Genomic DNA, 9088 nt, shown 5'->3' with positions numbered 1-9088 from the left:
TTAATTAAAACTTTATTCATTTTAAAATTTTTATATAAGGTATTAACTATCAATACAATTTCATTAACTTCCAGATGAAAAGAGACTTGTGGCAGGCAACACAATTAGCTAATAATTAAATTGTCCTTTTCCAACATGTATTTCAGTTATTTGCCACTCTGTAAGATTTTGAGATTCAAGACAATGTTTTTATCAGCCTTTTATGATAATGTCTGAAACAACTGAATCATAATAAAACTTAATGATCAGTAGTTGGATGAGTAAACAAACTATCTTAAACTTCAGGAAGTCTCTAGTAATAATTATATTTACAGGTAATTTTTTTCCAAAACTCTGACATAAGACACACAGAAGCAATATGGGACAAAGGAACAATGTAACTGAGTTTGTCCTCTTGGATCTCACTCAGAGCTTCCATGTCAGGGAACGTTATTTGTTGTCTTCTTGCTCATCTACCTGGTGACAATGATGGGCAACCTACTCATTGTCCTGACTGTGGTGTTCAGTCCAACTCTGTATGTCCCTATGTACTTCTTTCTTAGTTATTTACCATTTCTCATTGGTTCTTATTCTACTACAGTTATTCCAATATTTGGCTTACTGTGAGGAGAAAACTGTTTCTTTCCAAGCTTGTGTGATCCAACTTTTCATAGGGCACTTATTTGGTGGTGCTGATATAATACTCCTGGTGGTCATGGCCTATGACCGCTATGTGGCCATCTGCAAACCCTTGCATTATTTGACCAACTTGAATAACCAGGTTTGTATTCTGTTGCTGCTACTTACTTTGGTTGGTGGGTTTCTGCATGGGGTACTTCATCCTCTCTTTGTTTACAACCTTCACTATTGTGGTCCCAATGTCATTGACCATTTCATCTGTGACATGTACCCCTTGATAAAACTTGCCTGCACTGACACCTACATTACTGCCCTCACAGTGCTGGCCAATGATGGGGCAATCTCCTTGGTCATCTTTACGCTCTTACTCATCTCCTATGGGGTCATTCTGCACTCTCTCAAGAACCTTAGTCAGGAAGGGAGGCACAAAGCCTTATCCACCTGTGGCTCCCACATTACTGTGGTGTTTCTCTTCTTTGTGCCCTGTATTTTCATATATGTGAGACCTCCTTCCATCTTACCTATTGATAAATACTTGATGGTGTTTTATATCATTATCACTCCCATGTTGAACCCTTTATCCATACCCTGAGAAATGGAGAGATAAAAATGCCATGAAAAAACTCTGGACCAGAAAAAGAACATGAGGTATCAGGGAAATGTGACACTTGTTTTCAGAGAAGAATTGCTCATTCCATGAAAGACTTGTATGATTATCTGTATTAAATTCCTATTCAGGATTAGTAACTTGAACATGATGAAAACTTTTACTATTTGAAAATTTCTATTGATCACAATAAAAATGTTCAAAACTTCATTGTTCAAAATATGTATTTTGTTTGAAATATACTTTTGAAGATTATTACAGTTTTTTATGTAAATATGTATAGTTGTGGGGTGTAACACACCTCTATGGAGGCTATAAATTTATGTTCTAGGTGATGGAAAGACCCTGATACTGGGAAAGATTGAAGGTAGGAGGAGACAGGGAAGACAGAGGATGAGATGGTTGGAGGGCATCACCGGCTCAATGGATGTGAGTCTGAATAAACTCTGGATGTTGGTGATGGACAGGGAGGCCTGGCATGCTGCAGTCCATGGGGTCACAAAGAGTTGGACACGACTGAGTGACTGGACTGAACTGAACTGAACTGATATAATGAGTTAAGGTAAATTAAATACTGTAAATTTATTTTTGATGGTGGAAAATTTTATCATGTTTCTCTTTCCAATAGTGCAACTTTATTTTGGAATTAATGGAACACATTACAGATTTTGAAAGATACTGAAAGCAATATAAGTTTTTTGTTCACTTCTCTGCACAGAAAGACAGCTAATGTTAATATCTGAAGTATGTTTCTGACTTTCGTATCTATAAGTTAGTTTCTTAAGTGAAAGTGTTTGTCTATCAGTCATGAGTGGAATGTAGCTTGCCAAACTCCTCTGTCCACAGAATTCTCTAGGCAAGAATACTGGAGTGGGTTGCCATTCCCTTCTCCAGGGGGTCTTCCCAACTCAGGGATCAAACCTGGGTCTCCCACATTGAAGGCAGATTCTTTACCATCTGAGCCACCATGGAAGATTACATACCTTATTTAGTTAATATTGCTTGATATGTTGGTGTTGAAATAGAATGATGTTTCAGAGTTTTAAGTATTAATCATAAAGAGTCTAACTTGATAAAAAATCTGAATAAACAATGTGTAATTACAGCAAAATAATCAAATCCTACTTACTCTCCTAATTGGGTAATCATTATATCTCAAGTGGATTAGCTTTGATTGGAATCACATTTTCATAAAGATAATCCATTTATCTTCTAATATAGTTTAGAATATCTGGTAATACCTCTTCTATATTTTTAATATTCTCATCTCTTTTTTTACTTATGATATTTCATAGCCTTCTATGGAGATACAGGCCTTGCCTTTCATGTGTTAGCTTTAGCACTATCCACCAGCTTCAGACATGAAGTACAGAGCTCAGTCAGTTCAGTCACTCAGTCATGTCCAACCCTTTGCAACCCCATGGACTGCAGCATGCCAGGCCTCCCTATCCATCAGCAACTCCCAGAGTTTGCTCAAATGCATGTCCATCAAGTCTGTGATGCCATCCAAACAAATCATCCTCTGTTGTCCCCTTTTGGTCCTGCCTTCAACCTTCCCTAGCATCAAGTTCTTTTCTAATGAGTCAGTTATCTCCATCAGGTGGCTAAGTATGCGAGCTTCAACTTTAGCATCAGGCCTTCCAATGAACATTCAGGGCTAATATCCTTTGGGATGGACTGGTTGGATCTCCTTTCAGTCCAAGGGACTCTCAAGAATCTTCACCAACACCACAATTCAAAAGCATCAATTCTTTGGTGCTCAGCTTTCTTTACAGTCTGGCTCTCACATCCTTACATGACTACTGGAAAAACCACAGCTTTGACTATATGGACCATTTTGGGCAAAGTAATGTCTCTGCTTTTTAATATGCTGTCTAGGTTGGTCATAGCTTTTCTTCCAAGGAGCAAGTGTCTTTTAATTTCATGGCTACAGTCACCATCTGCAGTGATTTTGGAGCCCAAAAAAATAAAGTCTCTCACTGTTTCCATTGTTTCCCCATCTATTTGCCATGAAGTGATGAGACCAGATGACATGATCCTAGATTTTTTGTTTTTTTGGATGTTGAGTTTCTTTTTTCATTTATTTTTATTAGTTGAAGGCTAATTACTTTACAATATTGTAGTGGTTTTTGTCATACATTGACATGAATCTGTAAATCCATGGATGTTGAGTTTTAAGCCAGATTTTTCACTCTCCTCTTTTACCTTCATCAAGAGGCTCTTTAGCTCCTCTTTGCTTTCTGCTATAAGGGTGGTGGCATCTGCATATCTGAGGTTATTGATATTTCTCTCTGCAATCTTGATTCCAGGCTTGTGCTTCATCCAGACCATCATTTTGCATGACGTACTCTGCATATAAGTTAAATAAGAAGGGTGACAATATACAGCCTTGACAAACTCCTTTCCCAATTTTTAACAAGTCCATCGTTCCATGTCCAGTTCTGTTACTTCTTGACCTGCATACAGGTTTCTCAGGAAGCAGGTAAGGTAGTCTGGTATTCTTATTTCTTTAAAATTTTTTCAGAGTCTGTTGTGGTCCACACTGTCAAAGACTTTCACATAGTCAATGAAACATATATTTTCCTGGAATTCCCATCCTTTTTCTATGATCCAGCAGGTGTTGGCAGTTTCATCTCTATTTCTTCTGCCTTTTATAAATCTAGCTTCTGGAAGTCCATGGTTCATGTATTGGTGAAACCTTGCTTGAAGGATTTTGATCATTACTTGCTAGCATGTGAAATGAGCACAATTCTATGGTAGTTCTAACATTCTTTGGCATTGCTGTTCTTCTGGATTATCATGAAAATTAGCATCTAATCTATTCAAATGATCAAGCTTGCAATTGCAGGTGTGAATGGAACATTTCTACAGAATCTGGATTAAATTATATATGGTTCATTTTGTTTTGTAACTGCAGAAAGGAGAGGAGTGTAACCTAGGGCTGAGGATGGGAAGACTATTGAGTAGATGTTGTTTCTACTTTAATACCAAACAGATGATTTAAAAAGGGAAACTAAGGCCAATGATTGTATCTCAGGGGCCACACTAGGGACTCAGTGGAGTGAGAAGATTAATGAGGCATGCATTATAAATTGTCAACATAAGACATGGAGTGTGTAGAACTGAAGGAGAAAATGCAAGGCAGTCTGGTGTTCTCAGTGGATAGAATTGTGTTGGTTTGTGAGTATATTTAAAGCTTGTCTAGATACTACTTTGCACTCCTTATCAAGAATCTGTCCTGAAGATCAACTATCACTTGATTATTTTTAAAAAATAGAGAAGTAAATAAGTTTTTTGTAAATTTAATGGCAAATACATAAATAATATTTAGATCTATTGTGTAAGGATATTTTGGTTTAATTTGGACTTTTAATTCACTGAAAATATTAGGCATTAATTGAAGGGAATGAGTCCACTATTGTTCGAGGGAACTATGAGGCATGTATTTTGATAGATTCTCTGTATAACTTATTCATTTACCTGCAAGTAGTATTATTAGAGAAATTCATACTCCATTTTCTAAAAGAAAAAGATGAGACTCAATAAAGCTACAGAGAAGGCAATGGCACCCCACTCCAGTACTCTTGCCTAGAAAATCCCATGGATGGAGGAGCTTGGTAGGCTGCAGTCCATGGGATCGTTAGGAGTTGGACACGATTGAGTGACTTCACTTTCACTTTTCACTTTCTTGCATTAGAGAAGGAAGGGGCAACCCACTCTAGTGTCCTTGCCTGGAGCCTGGTGGGCTGCAGTCTATGGGGTCGCACAGAGTCGGGCACGACTGAAGCGAATTAGCAGCAGAAGCAGCAATAGAGCTGAGCAACAATATTGAGCTTTTTAGAGCAGCTTCCTCTGCACCATCCACTTGACATTACTGCTTATTATCATGGTGTGAAAGCAGCAAAACACAGATTGGATAATTGACCACATATTAAAGATTTTATTCCCATATTTTTGTGATGGGGCTTTTTTTCCTCTTTAGCCCTCTGTTCACCCCCATTTTCCAGGTTACTTTCACTCTCTTGATTATTCTTATGTTAAGGGAAAGTTGACTGACCCTCTTTTTCTTTTTTTTTTTCCTGCAGATATTCTATCCCTCATGCACATCCATAGCATATTCTCATGCTATGGAATTGGTTCAAAACCAAAATTTAAATGGTTGAATTTCAAAGGAAGTCACACTCGGGTAAAAAAGACGTGTACAGTAAAACAGAACTCAGTCACGGAGGAGACTGGTATTTGGGGCATGAGATAGCACCTTAAAGAGCTAAATAGGTGCTCTTTCCATACGGCTTTTCCCATTGTTATGACATAGTGTTAATGTTTATTACTGGAAAAAATAATAATCCAGTGTCACTTCAATTTAGAAAATTTTGACTTATTTATCAAAAATAAGTTAAATGCATATAGTGTGCCAAAGATTTATGAGGGTTGAGTATCGAATATTGTGTGCTTAGTCACTCTATTGTGTCTGACTCTTTGCAATCCAATGGACTATAGCCTGCCAGGTCCGTCTGATCACGGGGATTCTCCAGGCAAGAATACTGGAGTGGGTTGCCATGCCCTCCTCCAGGGGGTCTTCCCAATCCAGGGATCGAACCCGGTCTCCTGAATTGCAGACGGATTCTTTACCAGCTGAGCTATAGAGCATTTAGTAATGCAAATATGGGCTATATTTGTTCAGAATTGAAATTCCAGTGGTGACTAGATTGATAATAACCTAGCAAACAGCAAACTAAAAGTATAGTTTTGTTAATAATGAGTAAGATGAAAAACACTTTATTAGAGTTTGATACAGGAGAGAAGAATTGGGTATAGATTTGTGTAGTTTGAAGCACAGCTAGAATTTCAGTTTGGCCTGAGTTTATATAACTGCATTATGCCCTCCCCTTTTTAAAAATAAGTAGGTTATTTAAAAATGTTCATTTGAAATGGGGGCAATAACTCTCCCAATTAGATAACAATAGTTTCCAGGCATTAAAGCAAAATATCCTTACACAATAGATTCAAATATTATTTATGTATTTATGTCATTAATTTTAAGTAAAATCTTGTTTCTCCATTTTTAAATTTCTTACTGTTTTTACATGTAGCACATGGATATACATAACCCACATAAGTAGGTAATATGTTTGTAGGATTACTGTCTTCACAGGGCAGATAAATAAGGGAACAGAATGTCTAAAAACACCTTTAGGAACCAATAGTGACAAAAAGGTTGAGGAATACTGCCCTGGTTTGTCTAGATAGATCCATCAACTGTGAGGTTCACTTTCAGTAAAACTGAGAGACTCCTCCTTCTCAGGAGAATTCCTGAGTATGTGCTAAACTGTTAATGAGCCAGTTGTAATCTGTGAAGTGTACTGTAAATTGATATGTTCTAGAACTGAAGATAGAGAAATAATAAAGACTATATAGCCTTAAGTATTTCTAAATTGAAAGAATGTCATTTGATAATACTACTTATTATGCATTAAGAAGCAATTTGATTCTTATTTTCTAGCTAAGGAACATTTTCAAATCCTTTATAATGACAACTATCCTGCAGTTAGATGTGACACAATGTTAATAATAGTCTTGAAAGAATAGAGAGCTTTGGGTGAAGTGATAGATGAATTCTTCCCTCGTACTAGCTAGGTGACTAAGAACAAGCCCTATTGATTTTTCTTCAACTGCGTTATCAGGCAAATGAGTCATTGTGAGGCCATTCTTCTATTCAAGGAGAGCTTACTTGCTGAACAAATAATTGAATGGCTAATACCAAGATCTGAGTTCCTATTTGTGGGGCATAGTTTGACCAGACTCCAGTGAAACTCTGCCCCTGGGAAAGCAGATCATTGCAGAGGGTGATGGGAGTTCACCGAATAGTGACTAGTGTCTCAGTCAGAAGGGAAACAGACTCAAAGGGTGCAGTTGAGATGATGCAAGTCTTCACAATGGAAATGACATTCTGTACTCTTTTAGCCCAGGTTCTATTAAAGTAAAACATCTCTATATGATGTGTTTTCTAAGGCATAGACTAGAAACTTTTCACAAATTAAATTCAAATATAGGTAAGTCACAGACAACAGTTCCATGATTTGTAAACAGCTTAGTTGGCTGTCTTTTTGGCAATGTTTTTTATTTAGATTAGGGGCTTCCCTTGTACCTCAGTTGGTAAAGAATCTGCCTGCAATGCAAGAGACCTGGGTTCTATTCCTGGGTCAGGAAGATCCCCTGGAAAAAGAAATGGCAACCCACTCCAGTATTCTTGTCTGGAGAATCCTGTGGACAGAGGAGCCTGGAAGGTTACAGTCCATGGGGTCGCTAAGAGTCAGACACAACTTAGCAACTAAGCCACCACCACCTATATAGATAGTGGCTCAGTCAATAAAGAATTTGCCTGCATTGTAGTAAACCTGGGTCCAATCCCTGGTTCAGGAAGATCCCCTGAAGAAGGGCATGGCTATCCACTTCAGTATTCTTGCCTGAAGTATCCTCTCCACAGAGGACCCTGGCAAGCTACAATCCATGGTGTCAGAAAGAGTCAGACACAACTGAGTGACTAACACTTAGCTGGCTGTCTTCTTGGCAATATTTTCTATTGAGATGAAATTTGAATTCCTCTGCATGGTTTGTTTCCTATATAAATGCTAGACATTTAGAACAAGCATTTTAATTATTTAAAATCTTTCAAAACTCTGGTCCTATAAAAATAACTCCCCACTAAGTGATTGGATTATTTTCTTCCATTTTGGCCCTGCTTCACTTGACTAATGCTTGGATTTGCTAACTCGAAACTCTGGTTTGTCATGATTCCTAACTCTTTTGTTCAGAATATTTCTTGTCAGTACATGCTGGATGGAACCATACTTTAGATTACCCTGATATGATCCTAGAAACTTTAGTTACACAATTTCTGCCTTCTACATATAGGAACCATCAAGTAACTGGGTTTTAAAGGTCACAGAGGTGATATGAGACTAAGTTTTTGAGGTGATTTTAGAAACTTAAAGAGAATAATAATTTAATGACTATTATGAAATCATTGAAGCAGTGGGATCATTTATATACAGATCTTGCAGGGAAAAGCCAATTCTAACTTCTTGTTTAGTTGCCTTTATTATTATAATCATGTATAATGCTCAGACAGAGAATTCTGCTCTTCTGCAGAATTCAGAAGATTCACAGGTTCAGAACCCTGTGTGCCTATAGATGGTAGATAGAAATTAATACATCTTCTGTCTGAGGCTTGCCATTCTAGGAGATATTTGCAAGATTAATGGCCTTTTTTACTTTGTTTCCTCACCTCCCCCATCTCTGATCTATAAAAGAACCTGGCATCCAGATGCTAATATAATGTTTTTGTTTTTGAGACATTAGATTTCCATCTTCTAGGTCAGTCAGCTCTCCAAATAAAGTTATATTCCTTGCCTTAACATCTCTAGTTCATTGACCTGTCCTGCAGTGAGCAGATTGAGCTTGGACTCGGTAACACAGGGACAATGATATTTAAAATGTGTCAGTAGTTCATTTGCCTTGTCTATATAAACCAGTTGTAGCCTCAGGATGAAGAGTTTTGGGTTATCAAGAAATTTTAGCTTGATTTATTCTTTTCTGGCAAATTACAAAAAGTAAGTGTCTACCTTTTTATCTCTACCCTGATCATGAGTTGAGCAAATATAGCATTGTGTTTATGTTTCAGCGATGTGTCTTAGAAAAAGAGAAACAGGCATAACTAGTATGTATAGAATAGTTTTAGAGAGATTTTCTGTTTCCCTTCTTTCATATAATTTTCTGTGTGCACTTTATGTACATTTTTCTTTACTCTTGTACTAATTTCCTTTTGCTTTATTTTTCTAGTAATCAAGACTTTATGTGGTG

At 37.2% G+C, this 9088-nt stretch overlaps 1 pseudogene; it reads left to right on the top strand.

Moving 5' to 3' along the window:
- Window positions 1–358: 358 nt before the first annotated feature.
- LOC110127772 (olfactory receptor 4A15-like) lies at window positions 359–1265 on the top strand (annotated as a pseudogene).
- The last annotated feature ends 7823 nt before the right edge of the window (window positions 1266–9088 follow it).

Source organism: Odocoileus virginianus, unplaced genomic scaffold, assembly GCF_023699985.2.
Source record: "Odocoileus virginianus isolate 20LAN1187 ecotype Illinois unplaced genomic scaffold, Ovbor_1.2 Unplaced_Scaffold_32, whole genome shotgun sequence".
Taxonomy (NCBI): Eukaryota; Metazoa; Chordata; class Mammalia; order Artiodactyla; family Cervidae; genus Odocoileus; species Odocoileus virginianus.
The sequence above is the reverse complement of the archived record's forward strand: the minus strand, read 5'-3'. Positions and strand labels throughout refer to the sequence as shown.